This window comes from Solanum lycopersicum, chromosome 4 (genome assembly GCF_036512215.1).
Source record: "Solanum lycopersicum chromosome 4, SLM_r2.1".
Lineage (NCBI taxonomy): Eukaryota > Viridiplantae > Streptophyta > Magnoliopsida > Solanales > Solanaceae > Solanum > Solanum lycopersicum.
Window position 1 is genome coordinate 57,106,012 of NC_090803.1, and position 19,876 is coordinate 57,125,887.

A 19,876-nucleotide genomic window follows, 5' to 3' on the forward strand; every position below is an offset into this window, starting at 1 on the left:
TAAACTTGGATACAACCGGAAAGACTATCTTTTTGAAAAATATAGGAAAAATGCACAAGTACCCCCTTAGACTATGACCGAAATTTCAAAGACACACATTAATTAAACTAAGTTCCTATGACCCCCTCCCCCCCAAAAAAAAAACTTATTTTTTTGTAATTTTGTGCACCTTTTGTCTTACATGGCACACTCCGTGACTTCACGTAATTGAGGCGCGTGGGAGAAATTTGGATGTTAGATAAGCCAAAAGGTGGGGACCTGCGAACTCCCCTCTCCATATTCTCCGGCGTACCTATAAACTCCCTTGTTGCTCGCCGCCTTACATTCTGGCAGCAAAAAGGACCAATATCGGTCCCAATATAGCAAAAAGGGACTAGAGTCGTCTATCTCCGTCTCACACCATTGTGAATTGCCGACTACCTCCATGAAAGCAACATGACTCTCTCTCTCTCTCTGTCCATTGATAATTGTCATGAAACCTTGTCACCAAGGTGTCAATACCAAAATCGGGCTAAAGATGATAATTATGGTGTGGAGAAAAAAAAAGTGGTTGGGCAGCGATGGGATGGGGTTGATGAAAAAGTGGTGTGGTGAAGAAGATACATTATTTTCTTTTATTAGAATTTTTTAATTATATAATTTTAATATTTTAAAATTTAAAGCTTTAAATATGATGTTCAATCGCCTTAAATGTGTGTAGTCACATTCTCTCGTCGACTCAGCTATTTTAATGATACATAAGCGTGGTCGATGGTCAGAGGAGTTTAATATATTATATTTTATTTAGTCCAGATGACAAAAGGATAAGTAGAAAGGTTCAGAATACAAACTGATACAAGTATAAGACTCTACTAAACCATTTCGCCAAAAATATAATACATAATTGGTCTTCGTGTATTAATATCCAACTTAACATCGGATAAAGGGTGTGTTCCATAGAAAATAGTTTCTAATCAAAATTTTTGGAAATGATTTTCTTTAGGAAAAACAAATTTCATATGTGACACTTCAAAATGAAGAAAATGACTTTTTAAAGGAAGTAGAAAGGGAAAATGCATAAGTACCTCCTCAACTTAAGCCTGAAATCTCAGAGGAAAACTTATACTATACTAAGGTCCTATTACCCCCTCAACTTATTTTATAAATAATTTTCTATCCCTTTTCGGTCTACATGACAGTAGTTTGAAAAAAAATGTCAACACACTCTTGGCCTACAAGATAGTACCACGTAGACCCAAAAGGGGTAGAAAATTATTTATATAATAAGTTCAAGGGGGTAATAGGACCTTAGTATATTATAAGTGTCTCTCTGGAATTTCGGACATAGGTTAAGGGGGTACTTGTGCAAGGGGGTAATATTAAAATGTCACATTTCAATAATCCACACATCTTCAGTTCTATAACCTATATTTGTAATAATCTTCATAATTTTCATTCCTTTTGTGTTCACAACCACCCAAAATTAAATGCGTAAATTTATAGTAATTTATTGTGTTCTTTCATGTATTCCTATATAAATGTAGATACGTAAAGCAAGTCTTTAAATTACATAGTGAAGTATAGTAGTTGACATTTGTCACAACAAAAATATTATATGTTGTGATATTGCCTTCTTTTTGCTTTTTTTTTTAATGCCTATATTCTGAGTATAGAAATTTTTCGTATCAGTATATTGACGTGGCTTTGTAATCACATTTTAGAAAAATAATTTTGATACTGATTTCGTTATTGTGGTAATGATTTTTTAGGCTATAAGTAACTAGTGTAACTTATTTTAGGAGCATTAATTTCGCAAAGTTCATCAAGTTGATAATATATATAAGGCTTTGTGCAATATTATTCTTACGTTTTTAACTATTCTATGTAATATAAAAATTATTTTAATTTTAGGAGTTACATATTTTATCAAACAACGGAGAAAACACTCTATAAAATCTTCAAATTTGTGAATCATATTCCGATTGAAAATTAATTAATGCCACGTAAATTTAATCAACCCCAACACTCAGAAAATCTACAATCAAACATATAAAGTAAAAAAAATTAAGAAAGAAGTAGAAAAACATTGAGATAATATGCCTGCTAAAGGACTTCTTACACCAAAAACATCATAATACTGTCTCTTTAACCATTATTATCACTATAAATATTTTGTACGTCTAATATCTAAGATGAGGCCTCATCCATTGGTATCATATCGAAGTAGTTTTCAATTTTCTTGACCGCATTGTCATCGCCCTGAGTCTTGTTTCCTCTCTTTATTGGAACTAGGCTCTCCTTGTAATTGAAAAAACAACAGTCATTAATGTTACGGTCCAGCTGAAATCCAAGATCTGTAACTCGTCTTGTTTTAGGGTCATATAGCACCAGCTCTGAAGTTCCTGTGATCTTGAAAACCATCTTATTGTTATCCCAGATGTTGAGAGGCCAATGAACATCTATATGAGGTTTAATACTAAGAACTTTAGACCAAATTTTTCTCTTCTTTCATTACCCACACATTGTATATGGATGTAACTGGTTTGCGAGGGTCACCAGTTAACATAGCAAGTAAGCCGCCATGCAATGTAAGCGTCCCCCAATGTTTACTTGGAATAGCAGGGACTTGCATCTCCCCAAACTGGTCGCTGCCCATGTAAAAATAAAGTTCATGTAGATCCATCAAGGCCCCTAGAAAGCCAATAATAAACCCCGTTGAGATAAGTAGCATCAAGGGGTGCATATAAGAAAAAACCGGGAAGGAATTCAAGAGTAAGGTGTTTCCATGAATTGTTGCATAGGGAATAGACACAGACATAGACACGATTATAATCACCTAGTCCAAGATCATCCCAGAGCCCTCGAAGCCATACAACCTTGTAATCTAGAGTCAACAGGTCAAATCCCAATCCGTACTGATGATTATGGTGCGAGAAAAAGGACTCGATCTCAAAAGGCGCAGGAGGCAGAGACCTGAACTCTCTGGTGGCAGGATTCCACAGGCCCAAGCACACATCGTCTCCATAAAACAACTTCTGTACTAAGAATAAACCATCAACTGGATCAGCAACACACGAGAAATCTTGAATTTGCTACTGGCCAGTTTTAGGGATGACACTCCCTCTGTTAGTGTTAACTAACCTAGAAAAGCGAACAAATGGAAATTCATTCAAGATATTCTAGTAAGGAACTGGCCATTTGCTTGTCTAGACTTTTCATTAGCCATAAAGCAGTAAACGACTTTCCGGTTAGTTGGTGAGTAATTTACGTGTTTATATCCGCACATCAAGTGTGGTATTTGACTACCGGTTTAAATGTATAAGTTGAGAACAAAACATATGCATTATTTTATACAAGGCAAAAGATGGAATCAATACAACAAAAATAACTTTTAGCGGCATTAAATATTGACATTAATAAAGAGTGTTAAAGTCTTTACCGGCATTAGTAAGTGCCATTAGAATCAATGTCTCTAAAGACTTTAGGGACATATACAACCAGTGACAATTGCCACTAAAAATACATATTTAGCGACAATTAATTCTTAATTGTTGCTAATGATCATTTTTGTTGTAGTGGATAATGAAACTCGGCATAACTAATTAATATGTCAACTCTTTCGGTTAAGATCAATCAGCAACACTTGAAAATTTAGCAAGTTTAAGTTGGCACTTTTTGCAAGTATTTCTAAAAGTTAAAATTTGAAAGACCAAAAGGATGATCAAAATCGGGCAGGATATAATTTAGAAGCAAAACCCTACATGACCAAATTCAAAAAAAATAAATAACAAAATATATTATAGAAAGAAATTGAAATCTAACTTTACAAACGAGGATGATATCTCCTTCCTTCATTATTACTATACTTGTTTGCCACTCCAGGGGGTTTCGATTAGGTTATTCTAGGAGAGTTTTGGCATCAACGTCTTTTTTTCCGCCTGATGTTTGATGCCCTTATTGAAACACCGATTGAATTCGAATTGCGCACCGTAGGGCCCATTCGGAAATGTCGCTTCCCAACATGCCCATTCACATTTAATACTAACTAGAATCTTATTACATTTTTGAACTGTTAAACTAGAAACAAGACTTAGGATAAGGGAAATATTCATTATTAACTTCACTTCTCCTTATTAGTATCAAAAGTTTCTCGTTTAGGAAAGGGATAATGCTCAAGTACCCCCTCAACCTATGCCCGAAATCTCAGAGACACACTTATATTATACTAAGGTCCTATTACCCCCCTGAACTTATTTAATTAATAATTTTTTACCCCTTTTTAGCTTACGTGGCACTATCTTGTGGGCCCAACGATGGTTGACTTTTTTTTTCGAACTAGTGTCACGTAGGCTTAAAAGGGGTAGAAAATCACATATAAAATAAGTTCAGGGGGGTAATAGGACCTTAGTATAGTATAAGTGTGTCTCTGGGATTTCGGACATAGGTTGAGGGGGTACTTGGATATTTTCCCTTTAGGAAATAGGAAGTTTTAAAGGACTAATTATATCCAATGGTTGATTCTATTTATGAATCAATCCCTTCGGTGCATTATTTCCATATATCCAACATTGGTAAAAAAATCTAGCTTTCTCGCTTGAATTGACATATTTATATACTTTTTCCTCATCTTATCTATCACGGATGCCGCTCTTACCTTAGGACTTATATCATCATTTATATTTTTTATTGTTCCGAGTATGAACGCGCATCCACCTCACTATCCACATCTCTGCAACATGCATCTTCTCGACATGATCAGAGTTCTTGACTGGCCAACTTTCATTTCCATACAACAATTTACAAACATACTCTATATAAAATGCACGTACATATATAGATGGAAAAATCATGAATAGATGAAACATAAACAATACTCCCCCCATCTCAATTAAAATGATATTGAGATTTTATCTTTCAAATTGTTAATTATTGTGATTTACAATGCTTTCCACATAATTTCAAAAAACAAAAATTTATTATTGAAAAAAACTTAAAGCTTGTGTATCTAAATTTACTGTCAAATTATAGAAATTTCAATCTCAAAATTCATACTAATGCCACGTAAATTAAATCAACCCCAACACTCAGAAAATCTACAATCAACATAAAAAGTTAAAAAAATAATAATTTAAGAAAGAAGTAGAAAAACCTTGAGATAATATGCCCTGCTAAAGGACATACACCAAGAACATCATAATACTTTGTCTGTTTAACCATTTTTTTTATCACTATAGATATTTTGTACGTCTAATCTCTAAGATAAGGCCTCATCCGCTGGTATAGTATTGAAGTAGTGTTCAATTTGCTTGACTGCATTTTCCTCGCCCTGAGTGGTACCTGTTTTTAATTTTTTTTTCATACTTTCTAACTTCACTGGTCAATTATCCCTTGTTAAGGAAAATTATGTAAACATAATAGTAAATGGTCTGATCCACATAAGAGTGAGTGCTAGTTCATTGATTGATACAACTAATTCATATTAAATAATTACTAGAATTTGAGCTGTTAAAACTAGAAACAAAATTTAGGGTAAGGTAACTCGCCTATTTGACCATGCGAGATGGTATCATGAAATGGAATCATGATATGATATCATAATATAGAATTATGAGATGAAATTGAAGTTTAATTTGAATATGCGATATGAAGTTTTGGTGTTGTATATTTTCTCATAAACGTAAGAATCTAATAAGTTGTAAATCTATTAAAATAGACTCAACTGTTTATTCAATCTTACCAAATAAACAAAAATTATAAAATAGCATAATAAATTATTACATTGTTATATGTTCTCCACTTAAGCAATTGTTTCATCAAACTTTAATTCAATAAAAAAATTGAACATAAATTGTAGTGTACTAAGATAGTCTTTTATATTACTCAACAATCGGTTGGTGTGAATTAAAGTGACTATATGTTGGTGAGAATAATAAATTTTAAAAAGTAATGATCTTGTTATAAATTTTATTTGCATATAAAATAAATGGTTAGTAGATAAATATGTGGGGTTGTTTTAACAAAATATAAACTTGTGGATCAATATTTATATTTAAAATATCTCAAATCATGATATGGAATTCCTATATCATGGTTTTGGAAGAATATGAAATCACATCTCATGATAATAAATCATGAGATGGAATCAGCGTAAAATCACATGTCCAAACGCTGATTCCATCACACAATTCCATATCGTGATATGGTATTGCATGACCAAAGTATACATGGTGACGCTGAATCAATCCCTTAAGTGCATCATTTCCATAGGTTCTGACATTGGCAACAAAATCTAGCTTTCTCGCTTTTATGACATATTTTTATACTTTCCTCATTTTATCTATCAGGAAGGCCACTCCCATCTAATCCCATATATTCTTATTTAAAATCTTTATCTCTTCTAGTATGACCGAAAATCCACCTCCATATCCACTTCGTTGCAACAATATGCATCTTTTGTGCATGAAAGTTCTTGACTAGGCAACTCTTTTTTCCATACAACAATTTATATACACACATACATATATCAATGGAAAAATCATCAACAAAATTTCCAAATCCTCTTTCATTAAGCGAGGGTTAAGTAACAACAAAAACAAATTGTTTGCTTGTTGTTAAGTTTATCAGAAAGTAGGACATACAATCTCTTAGGACAACTACTATTATTCATAAATAACCCACCAGCATCACCGTTGCTACTTTTATTTTCATTACTAAAAGAAAACTAAATGACTAGTTCTTTATTAAGAATTCTCATCGTTTTATTTTCCTACGAAAATAACATAAATAGTTGCCCATCCCCAAAAAAAACTAGTCGGCATATGTATATTGTACATGTGATATATGTGTATATTTGCTAATGAAAATGACAAATAAAAAATTAATTAATTCATTCAAAAAGAGAGTGAGTCAGCAAGCCTTCCAAGAACTCACAAAGAACATTGCTAGGGACCTGGTACCTGCAAGATTGCTTACATGTAAAGGTGACAAGATAGCTGTCAGAAAATTTCTCATCTATGATGTGGTAGGTGCACAACTTTTCTAAACAACAGTTTTTAAGCCAATAGGGTTGTCTCAACGAGTTAGTGTTAATTTTATATAGTCTCTTCTCAGTAAAAGAAACTCAAGATTTGGCAAAAAAAATTCTTAAGCTTACAAAGAGAAAATAATCTTCAAGGAATAAAACTGTTCAACTCAACAAGGAGACCAGATGGAGTGAAGAAGAGTCTTGTTGTATTTTGAGTTTTGTGTCATATGTGCTTACATTGTAAATCTACTTATAAGTTATAAAGGATAGTAAATCATTTGCTTGTCCAAATATTTAGTTTGAGTCGTATTAACTAGAGTTAGTTGAATCTTTTAAGATTTGGTCAAGCCTTTTTACACCATTGTTTTGGTGTTCTCTTGGGTAGAGTTACCTAGGAAATTCAACTAGAGGTAGTTGATATGTGGTGCAGCAGAGTTGTTGCTTGTTTAGATTGGAGATCAGAATTGGTGGCTAGAGTTACCCTTGGGGGTTCTTAAAGTCTATATCAACTAGATTTAGTTGGTTTATTGGGCAATAGGATTATTGCTTTGGCTCGGTTAAGTAATAGGAGTACTACTCAATGTGGGATTAGGGTGTTAATCTCACAATTGTGGTTGTAAACTGTGTTTCGCTTTTGCTTGAGAAGATTAATGAAAATAGTTTGAAGATCTTGTTTGACAGGTCGTGGTTTTACTCCCATGAGTAAGGAGGTTTCCACATAAAACTCTTGTGCCTGTTTTATATTGTGCTATTTATTTTCTACACTTCTGCACTGTTATTCTTTTGAGGGACCTGGTTCTGTGATCATTGGTGGACGCATACATTCCGACAAATCTTTTGTAGCTTTCACACAACTCGTTCAGGGACCTTGAGACTCCAGGATTATAGTCATCTACTAATTGTTGACTAACTATCTCAATCAAGTCTTGTGATGACAAGAAAATTTCAGAAAAAACCACCCTATTTATACTTTTCAGTAGAAGGGAAGGTTTGAAAGATGAAATGTTTCTAGTCATAATTAATAGTCATTAAATACCTTAAAGTGTATTTAGACATCGTTGAGTGTATTCAACAACCATGATCCATAGTCATCAACAACCATTAAATATCATCAAGTGTATTTGACACCGTTAAGGGTCTCCAACAACCATGATCAATAGTTATCACCAACCACAAAATATTATTAAGTGTATTTAGATAGTCATTAAGCACTAAGGGTAATCAACAGTCATTAAACATCATCAATAGCTATTAATAACTATTAAACACTATTATTTGCTTCTTTCATCTTCTAAAAAAATAAAGAAACCTGGTATCCTCTTTCCTCTTTTAAGGAAATAGTTTTTTTTTTCTTTTTTAAGCTAATAAGAGTAAACAAGGAATTATTCCTAACATAAAAGAACATACTAACAATCCTTTTCTTTTCCGAACTCGATCAATTAATCATATATAACATGTATCGTGTAACATCTCGCAAATTAAAAAAGCTAGGAAGAAACTAAGAACTAGAAATAGTCATTTTTTGAAATAATGAAAATCTGGGAATTTGATTTAGGCCAAGTGAGTTTTTGGTCAACTTTAAATAGACATAACTTCTATCTCAAGATGAGTTAGGTGTACTTTCATCTATGCTTGGAAAGCTCTTGGAATAATCTTTCCAACACCGCTAAGTTTACGTGATTCCAAGTTCGTATGAGTGAGTTATTCCCTTCGGAAGTTGGGTTGTTGGAATAAGGAAAGTCCATATCCGTATTTTGAAAGGGTAGCCTTTTATTTGAATTCGTTTTTGGTAATTACTTTGGGGTCTAAACTGAATTGAGTCAGTTTTCTCTTGTGGAAAAAGAGTTAGGGTTATGAGAGAAGAGAAAAAAAGAGGAGAAAAGAGAAGAACGTCCAATATTCGTCGAGATCGTCGCATTAACTTGTGGATTTTATTGGGGTGATCCATACAAGGTATGTGAGATCACATAGCGTTGTCTTAGTTCAACCACGCGCCAATCATGATTCAATTTCAGTGATGTTCTTAGATTTGAAAGTAAATCCTTGAGTTCTTAATGAAATTCATTTGAATTCTTGTGGGTTGTCTTGTTGGAGTTTTCTTGAGATTGATTGACGTTGTTAGTTGTGTTTTTCGAGTAGAATCTGATGTATACTGAGGGTATAAATGATTCCAAGGGTCGTTGGTACAAAGATTTATAATGTAGGAGATTAGTAATATTGGGATTAATAGAGCATGGATTATTTTTACCAAGTGATCGGTTCATTGTTTCCCACATTATCTTGCGTTTGATTCAAACTTTAGAAAGAAAAAAAACTTATTTCCAACTATACCTTTGAATTGTTATGCAATTGGTTAAGGTAAATAATTGTTGGACAATATTATCTTTTTTATGATATTCTAACTAGCTATATATGTGAAGAATAATTTTGTTGTCATGTTTTCCTTTTTAAAATTAAATTATTTGAGAATAGATAATTGTCATCTTATTAAATTGATCTCGTACAAAATGTCAATTTTCAGTTCTTACAAAAATCAACTATCAACTTTTAAAATAAAAAGACGAAAAACAATAGTAAAATTGAATAAATCATCTACATTAACACATAAAAATTACAAGTTGTAATTTTAATATGTATCAATTTTATAAATTGTTCAATATACAAATAACTAGAAAACCCCACAAAAACACACACACATATCGGTTACGAACTAAAGGTTTCAAAATTGATTTTGCAACTTTGACAAATTTATCGATTTTTCTAGAAAAATGACTAATTTTGGAGTCGTCAATTAATTTTATTAGGAAAAAAAATAAGAAAAACCATTTAAAAGGGAATTCTGAAATAAAACATATATATATCTATATAAATGAGGATCATAGAGGAGGTGATGTGGCACCTCTTCATGACCTCCATTCATTTTTTCTATTTTTCTTCTTTTACTTGACATTTTTTCTTATTTTTTTCAATTATTTTTTTCTAATAAACTTATACCTCTTCAATACATAAATTCTATTCTTAAATTAGTATTAACAATATTCATAACTCTCAAACATTTCATATTCATAACTTCTAATTATTTAATGTGAAAGGTTACATTAACACTATAAAATAACACTAAAACTGTGTGTTATTTTGTAGTCATTTTTGGTTAGAGAATTAGTGAAAGACATGTTACAATATTTGTAAGCTTTGAGGTGCATTATTTTTCAAATATTATTTCATATATTACTTTCAATTAGCAAGTAAGGCTAATATGTCAACATATTTTTATTTCTTCTAGATAAATTATTTTGTTTTGTTATCTTTGAAATTCATTTGATGACTAATAATGTATTTGTTATTATTTTTCTCGACTCTTGTATATAGGATGAAATGATAATATCAAGCGATGAAGATTAATGTATTTTGAGCTATATATATTGATTCTTTGTCAAAAATAATTATGTAGGAAAAATTATGATTAAATGTAATTGTTCCTTATTTTTTATGAGCTATAATATTTTGTTTTTATAACTTTGAGATTCATTTTAGGACTAATAATTTGTTTGTTATTATTTTTCTTGACTCTTGTATATAGGATGAAATGAAAATATCCAGATATTGAGATTAATGTATTTTGAGCTATATAGTTATTATTCTTTATTTTTTTTAGGTCTTTAAAAAGTAATGTTTCTATTATATTAGTTTCTTTTTGGATTATTTATGTTTTGTCAAAAATGATTATATGTGTTTAAATGTAATTTTCTCTTTATTCTTTATCTTTTTCTTCTTTTGGTAGATAATTTTTAACTTATTTAATCAGATTTGTCGATTATAGGAGACATATCTATAATGAAAATGGTTAGATAATCTTGCATAATTTGAGTTTACAAGAAAAATAATTTGATATGTATAATATAATTACAACTCTTTCTTTGTTGAATCATACATTTAATATTATTTATTTGCGTTCATGAAGATACAAATCCTGAGTTTTTCTAAGAAAAATATCTAATTTATTCTCTTTAGACCTCTATATGATTCTTAGATAATTTAATTATATTATAATGATTACACTCTTCAAAAATAATTATTTGTTCAAGTGAATTCATCTCTCACTTTTTTATTGGTAATATTAGTTTATTGTGTTTGTGACATATAACATTTTAAAACATAAAAGTTGAAAATGAGTAAATAAATATTGATATGTTACTTAAAGAAATACGTACATATACTTTCATAGTCCGGTGAAACAATTTTTATTAACAAATATGATACAACATATAAGAATGTAAAGTTAATTTATAATTTTTGAAAATACACATGGTTTTATTAAAAATAAATTATTTATTGATATGTAAAATTGCAATTCTTTAATTTTTCATTTTTGTTGTTCTTTTTAGAAGATTTCAAGTTGTTTATTAATAAGTCTTTATATTTTTCATATTTTGTTATTTTTCGGGAGTTCTAACGTTATTTCAAAATTGCAATTAATTTATAATTTTAAAAGCGTAGTTGGTTTCCAACCTTTCTATTTACTTATAATAAAATATTTGTCTCAATAACTCTAATTTGTTTGTCATTTCATTTTCTATAATTAATGTTTTTTATTTGTGTAATAATGTACAAATATTACTCTTATTATGTTACAACAGTTCAAAGTCATATTATTAATCCTTTTAATTACTGTGACTTTTTATTCATAGAAATTTATTATATTAAAGGTAATATTTATTTAAAATGTGAAATATACTTTTTAATATTTTGTGTTTAAGCCAAATAAAATTAAAAGAAATAGGAATTTTGGATGTGTCGTTTTCTTGAATCTTTTTTGTGTAGTTAATTCTCTATTTTGTTCTCTTTTATGTTATTTTTAAATTTTATATTTTTTCCCAATATAAATATCTGAACCTAAGTATAATGATAATAATAATACTAATAATAATATATGAAATTTAACTAATTAAGATTGTTAAACTTTATTTAAAAATTTAATTATTAAAAAATTATTAATATAAATATTAAATTAATCTAATGTTGTATAATAAAAATAATTTAAACTTGTGATGACTGGGTGATGACAAGGACAAGTAATAGTAATTGTGGATAATGATTTATAATAGTGTTGGCTAACTATATAGTCATGAATACTAACTATTAATAGCAATCCGAAGTTACACATTGCCGAAAAGTATATACTAAGATTATAATTAAAAAGATTACAAATAAGCATAAAAGAACAATCAGATTTCAATCTACATAAATATATATAAATTATACTAAGAAAATCTCAAATAAAAAAGAAAAAAATGATCACAAGTTTACATTTAAATAGTTCTAATATTACCCAATTCTTATTACCTTTCCTTATTCTCTATGAAATTTATTTTTAATATTTAACTTTTCGAAGTTCACATATATTTATTTCTTAACAAATTTCATATTTAATCTAAATATTTTTCATAGCTTATGTGATTAACAAAAAATTATTTTTATTAAAGTAATTATTGATATTGATATGTAGTTTTAAATAAAACAAGAGTCGCGTAAGGGTTCATGTCATTCTCAAAGGAAGCATTTGTACATCTTAGAAAATCTACTATCGCGTGGTTGACCAACGGATTTAAAAATTTAGCTAATTTTGTAAAAAGGTTCCTTAAAAAAATCTTGTTCTAAAAATTAGACAAAAATTTCTTGTCACTTGTAAAATATATCAAGACTAGGCAGTGATGGCCCGTGTAAGCACGGGCCCAACAAAAAATTTTGCGAGTTAAATTGCGCACTTACGTATCTATGGACTATGAATGACTTTTTTATGAGCTAAATTTTTGCGAGTTGATTACGCAAACAAACTTTATATAAATGGTTGCCAATCATTTGTTTGTAGTTGTGGCTACATTCACATAGGATGTTTACATCCTATACTATTTACATACTGCTACATTTTAGTTTCTTTTCAGTGTTAGTACCTAGAAAATGTACCTGCAGAAGAGGAAAAATGATTTTAGATTTAAAGTGAAATATTTATTTATGCAACTAAGTGCGTGCATTTATTCTCCACTCTTTATGAACTTATTCTCCACTCTTTATGAACTGTAGTACTACCTAAACAATTCAGTGGATCTTTCAGCGATGGGAGCAGCACCAAGAAAAGAAGCAACTCAAAATGTGTACAAGTTGTTTTGGAAAAAAGTCTATCTTTTTACAGTCGACACCAATAGGACCCTTAAGTAAAGTAGTAAGTTGGCTTAAGACATTGTTCAAAAGCCACGGATAATAAATTTAGCATTGTGAATTCACATACTTTAATTAGCTTGTCCGAGTTGTGGCAATGATGGTTGATTCATGTACAAACAACCTTCTGTAAGAGCAGAATACGACAACACAAATGATACAAGCCATAGATTATTGTGTTGATGTTGAGCACATGTTTCCAGTCTTCTCGAAGAATGTTGAGACACACATTACCTTCCAAGTCAATATTCGGGTGGTAAACCTGCAAAATCCGAGTTTCCAGAGCTAATGATAAAACAATTGGAATCAGTTAGATTTAACAACTGTTATTCCCAGAGACGAACTGCTGTTATGGAATAGACATCGTTGTATTCATCAAGTCGATGTTATACCAGGCAAAGGACAACTATACAATCTTTTCTTTTCTCAGCCTCTTGCACCACATAAAGAATGGCACGCTAGCCCTCTTGCACCACATAAAGGATAACACTCTAGCCAATTACCGTACAGTGAAAGAACTCACATTATTGTGTAAATGCTATCACCTTATTAATTTTCCCAACATCTTTTGTCATACAAAATGAATATATCGCAGGAAAACCATGGAATCCATATAAGGAATTACACTGTACATTGGCCAGTATCCTCAGCAGACTAATTAATAAGTAGTTGCCCTCATCATTCACGGAGGCTCCATTAGCTACATTTTCTGGATGTGTTTTCCTTCTTCGTTTTTTATGACCAGTTAAACGCCTACGACAGCTCCGCTTCCCCTCATCAAACTCTTCTAGAACATGAACCTGCCGAAAGTAATCATAACAACCAAACCATGATCATTGTCCAGGAATATGTTAATGCGAGATATTTTCTACTGCTTCATAGTCCAAGTGCTACTCCCTTCGTGGATTCAATCTTTTCCTTTTTGACAGAGGGAGTTATATACCTGAGGGAAGTAACTAATGAAAGTTCTAGCAAATGAAATATGTGCTATTATCAGGCAGAAAATTCAGTTTTATTGCCCTCTGTTGTACCAAAATGTACATTGCATCTGAGAGGTCCTGTACTGAGAATTGAACAGAGTTTTTTTATCAGTAAGCTCACGATAAAACTCGGATAAGTCAAACAAAAAATGCAATACATTAGAAGTTTCTATATAGAATGGTCCAAACACCAAAACCTGTCTTTGTTCTGATAACATCATGTTCTCCACCCTAGTACTATCGAATCCTTCTACTTCTTCCTTTTTTTATCAACCCCTCTTCTATCATTAAAAGAGAGGGAACACACACACCACTTGCACACAGAGAAAGTAATACAAGTTACAAGAGTTATTAGTTTAAACATTTTATCACAACAATATCTATTCAACAATAAACTCTAATGTGACAGAATTTTAAGTATCCCCTCAGTTATCTACATATGTATAAAAGGGCATTTCATGAGCAACAAGATTGTTGGTGTAGAAAAGTCGTAATCAAACTTCAAACAAGTGTACCTGAACAATGATACTTTATACCCTTTCAACTGGATAATTTGCTCGCTTTCCACAAAATTGCAACAAATCCATCAGAATCAGCCCCTCTTCTCCCATTCGAGTGGCTACATTAACGAGCCAATTGCTATAACCAAGAGAATATGTTAAGACTAACTATATAAAATAAACTGAAGACCTGAATAACATGAAGCAACTTGGAACATGGATTCTAATTATTTTGCATTAAGTTCAATTATAAGTTAATGAGAATTGATGACCATACGTAAAACACATAACAATATTCTGACCTAGTTCATCACTTGCATTTACCATGCTTGGCCAAATTGCAAAGTTGAAAGAAAAAACAAGAAGAAGATATACCAGGTCTCCTGTTGCACCTCCTTGCAATCAGCGTAACATCAATAATGTCTTTCCCAGTTGCAAATTGGAAATTGAGAAAATCTTATGATAAGTAAAGGCATACATCAAAATGGAACATTAATAACTCTCATTATGCAGTAGTTGAAGTAGCTATACTACTTGAAAAAAATCATGTATTTAACTGAATTACAAGGATGCTGCCTTGGACAACTGGAAGCAAGAAGGGATCAAGCTGTAAATGCAAGGCATAACAAATGAGTCAAAACTCTAATGGCTGAGTTCCAAGAATTCCCTTCGAGATGATCGGGAAAATTTGTTCTCGAATTTTACATGTAACAATAACATGTAACTTGAGTTCTTTAAGTTTGCAAGAGTCTTAAACAAACATTCTTATATATACATATATATATAATGTGGCTATTCTTTTAAATACAAAACACTTCAACACACCGGTAAGACATAAACAAATTACTCCAGCGCAAAAATGTTCTCAAAACCCATAGAAAACCAGATACCAACCATGCACGCACACAAGGACACGGAGAGAAAAAGATTGCATACCTTCATGTAATTACGCACGTGACTCAAGCTTTCAGTCACACTCCACTTCTTGAAGTGTCCAAGAGCCACCTCGAGATGGTACATTTTTGGAGCCAAGCTCATATCAACTTAACAAACATTCTGTCCATTGACATATGGTCCCTGATGAAATTCACAGCCAACAAAAGCTAAGATCATCGTAAAAATTAGAGACGCATACATTTAAGTTAAACATATCAGACAGTTCAATGTAAAACTATATACATGAGCCTTGAGATGCTCTTCCAAAGCCTTCAATTCATCAAAGAGTGCCTGCTCAGTACAATCACTAGAATCCTTGCTCTTCATAAACGATACGAACTTAGGAAATATTTTCGAGCCCTTGCAATCCCAAAACAAGTTACAAATGATATTCCACCCGTTAACATCAATGAAATAAAAAATCAAACTCCAACAGATGCTAGCTTATTACCATGATGAATCATACAAACACAATATAGAGACAATCATGTAAAAGAAAACACTGGATAGATAAACTAAATAATTACTATGTTCAATATTGAATGTCCAATTTGACTTGCCATATTAATGTTAAGGGTCCAGCCCATTTGTTATATTTTTTTTAAGTGAAAGCCCAATCACTTATTAATGTGTGGCCCATATGTTTTGGGCTTTGTTGACTTCTTCTAGAAGTCTTTGGGAGCAGCTGTTTTCTTCTAGGGTTTTTGACGTGAAGAAAAGAAATTGAAAAAGGGTGTGTGATAGAGAGAGAGAAGCAGATTTTTGAGAGAGGGTTTGAGTGCAGATTTTCTGGACAGCCTTGACAAAATTTCAGTTTTCCGGAGATCCGACCGTTGGATCGTTCTGAAATTTTCACAGCTGGTTCACAACATATAGCACTACATCTTGATGGTTCAGATCGTCAATCGGAGCTCTTGATCGTCTGTTATTGCAGCTGATGTAACCTGCATTTTTTGGGTGATATTTCCCAATTTCTCTTCTCTTTTGTGTTGGCTCTTATGTATGTTGTTGTTGGTGGGCTGTGACATCCTTGTAGACTGATTTGGGTGTCTTTACCCTCAATTTGCATAATAAGAGAAGAAGAAGGGTGGACTCCTACAAGTCCCGTGGTTTTTATCCTTCACACCGAAGGGGTTTTCCACGTATAAATCTCGTGTGTCACTTGCATATTTATTATTCATATTTGCTTGTGATTTTTTTGATATGTTGCTGATTTGAGCTTGGTTAATTTAGTGGTGAATTTCTTTTGGTAAATTGGGTGAAGTATAATTGGTTGATAGTCTTGAAGTCGATCCTTGTAGGTGTTGTATCCTACTTGTGTTGTTTTGCTCCTCCCTCTACAATTAAGAGATGAGAATCTAAAGGTGAAGCATATGAAGCACAATGGTAGCCTTTTTGCTTCTCCAGAAAAGTAAGAGAAATGTGGTATTCAGTAAAGTAGCGGATGATTAAAATACAAGAGGTGTTGTTTGGTTTAAAAGTTCAAAACAGAGCTTTCGCAGAACTACCTTTAGATTGTTATAAAAACTGTTTTCAACCAAATGCAAAGAAAGATAGATTTTTTTCGAAATTTAAAACCAAATCTCACCTAAGACATTTGAGATAAATGATAAAATCAAAGAAAGACATATTTTTTCCAAAATTTAAAACCAAATCTCACCTAAGACATTTGAGATAAATGATAAAATCAAAATATGTAAATTAAATTTGAAACATTGGAAGTAAAGTGTTTTTGCTTGATCTAAAGAAAATCAAGCCACAAAAGCAAAGAGAACTATCACAAAACTTCATTTAAATGTAGCTTGCAGAAATCTAAGACGAATTCACTAATCACTTCCCTCCAAGGAATAAAGAACAAAAGGTTGGTGAAGTATAACAAAGAAACCTTTCCACAGAATTTTGAAGGAAAAACGTCAAGTTAAAGTAATTGGATATAGCAACTCCATAAAACAATGGAAATATGAAAATAGCAAACTAAAGATGGACATAAGAGTAACTAAAGATGGACATAAGAATGAGGATAAGAGGTTTAGAGTCTAGAAAATTGTGAGCATCAGACAGTTTCTTTTACAATTTTAATTCTTGGGCGTCGTTGTGGTTTAGCCCCGGGCCCAGCAGGTTGACCTGCTTCTTGGCCATCCGTGTTCACAACTTTCTTCTAGCTTAGCTGCCTATGTGCTTTGAAATGAAACAATAAACATTGGTGAGAGGCAGTTGGAGCTCTTGAAAGTTTTCGGTATTTTCACAATGAAAGATTTCTTTAGAGGTATTAAGTTTGTTTAGGTATACGGGAAATCGATTCGACGCTTGTAATAGCGTTTATCATGACGTATCTTTATTTAATTGTTAGGACAAACACAAGGATGAGAAACAGGAGAGAACAACAAGAAGAAGATTTGTTTTCATGCCGATCGGTAACTAAACCTTATTCTAGTACCTCTTCCAAAGGTTCAGGAAAACATAAGAGTATTACCCCAAATCTTCAATTAGCGCAGTCTGAAGTAAAAATTAAAATAACATAAATTTCAAGAATAATCAACACCATTGATTCAATTTTTTGCGGTCGAAAAATCGAACATCAACAAGAAACTCAAATAAAGAAAGAAGCTAATTTGAAGACACACAAGTAAATTTTGTCAACAGAAGATAAAATTAATAACAACTAATTCCAAATACGTTTAAGAAATAGAGAAAAATGCAATCCTGATCGTCTCAAAATGCTAAAGTAAAAAAATTAATAAAAACGCCAAGGCTCAATGCATGAAATTATAGAAAAATTTGTAGATTCGGAGTAAACTAACCTGAGGAAAAATCACATCAAACACACTTGAGTGAACACCAGAGCTTACTCATTTTTTATGCCTCAAGCAACAGACACTGATGGATCCAAAATCAATGGTAGAACAAACCAGCTAAGGCCCCTTGATATTTTGTTCAGAAACTCTTCTCACCAACATCCCAAAGAAAAACTCAACCAAAATAAATAAACTCATAAAGTTAATTTCGACGGAAAAACAACAAATTAATTATTGCATAAGAGAAAACACAACAAAATCAAGAATAATCAAACATCAATAACAAACTCAAATGATTAAATAAGAAAATATCACAGACCACATCTAATTTGGAAGTTCAACCTAGACGAAAAGAAAGAAGACACAAAAACACAATTGAAACAGGAAAGAGCCTTACCTGGAGAATGTTGAAGAAGAGTGCACAGATGGTGGAGTATAATGAAGTGATATAACATAGGAGGAAGACACGTTTTCACCGGGAACTGAAAAGACAAAATTTATGACACATGAAAAAGACACATAATTACATTTAGAACTGAAAAGACAAAAATACAATGAAACAGACATGTTGAAACAAGCCTTTTTCTAATATAAGAGTAATTAATCTTAAGTTTTATCCATAGTCAAGTTTTTGAACTATACAACTAATTTAAATGGATCAAAGCTTTTAAATAACCGCGAACATGAAAGGTTCTTAAGTTATTCTAATAAGCTTAGATTGTTTAAGTAAATGAGTTCTGAAAAATTCAATACTTAAAGTAAACAAATAACGAAATAGTAGAGTCATTAAAATACTCCCAAGGATTTATCTAAGTTGGAGAAAAGGTTAACAAAAGTTATGGGCTATGGGAAACATAATAATGAGGAACTAAAAGGAAACAGTGAATTAAATGACTGAAATTGTTGTACTGCTGCTTCATCCGTTACGGGTTTTAACCCAATTTTGCTCTTCGTTCTGCTGCTGCTCCTGTTTTTAGTGGACTTTTGAGAGTCCAAAATTATCAATTTTTAGCCTTTTCAAGGCTACTGCTGCTCCGCTGCTTCCTTTTCACTACTCGGATAAGGTTGACTCGAAGAGAGGAAAATGTAAGAGAGGGGAGTCCGGTTGGACTCAAACAAGAGGGTTCATGCAAAGAAGATGAAGAAAATGATTGACAAAATCAATTTTATAATTTTGTTATTTATTACTGTGGATCATTATAACTATTTTCCTCATCAAAACCAAAAGGTTCTCTTAAAAGAGATAATACTCAAAAATACTGCATGAACTCGTTTAGAAATCGAGGTTTCCTCTCATTTTAAATCGAGGAATAGACATAGCATAGACATGAGGGGAACTTCATGTACCGGTTCATCCCAGACATGAGGGTAAATTTTTTCCTGCAGTGAGAATAAGCCAGCAACACATACTTTATAAGTGTTGTGCCAAAAGCTACTTTAAAGGAG

The 19,876-nt window shown here is 31.8% G+C and overlaps 1 long non-coding RNA gene across 2 annotated transcripts; it reads right to left on the bottom strand.

The window, feature by feature from the left end:
• Nucleotides 1-13,568: 13,568 nt before the first annotated feature.
• On the bottom strand, nt 13,569-18,912 carry LOC138348326 (uncharacterized). 2 transcript variants are annotated; one of them, XR_011220830.1, is made up of 6 exons: nt 18,437-18,912; nt 15,879-15,995; nt 15,636-15,776; nt 14,715-14,838; nt 14,163-14,282; nt 13,569-14,019 (listed from the first exon to the last, which is right to left on the bottom strand). It is a non-coding gene; the product is annotated as an uncharacterized lncRNA (long non-coding RNA). The 2 variants fall into 2 exon arrangements; XR_011220831.1 differs by lacking the exon at nt 14,163-14,282 and having other exon boundaries at nt 18,437-18,839.
• Between the last annotated feature and the right edge of the window lie 964 nt (nt 18,913-19,876).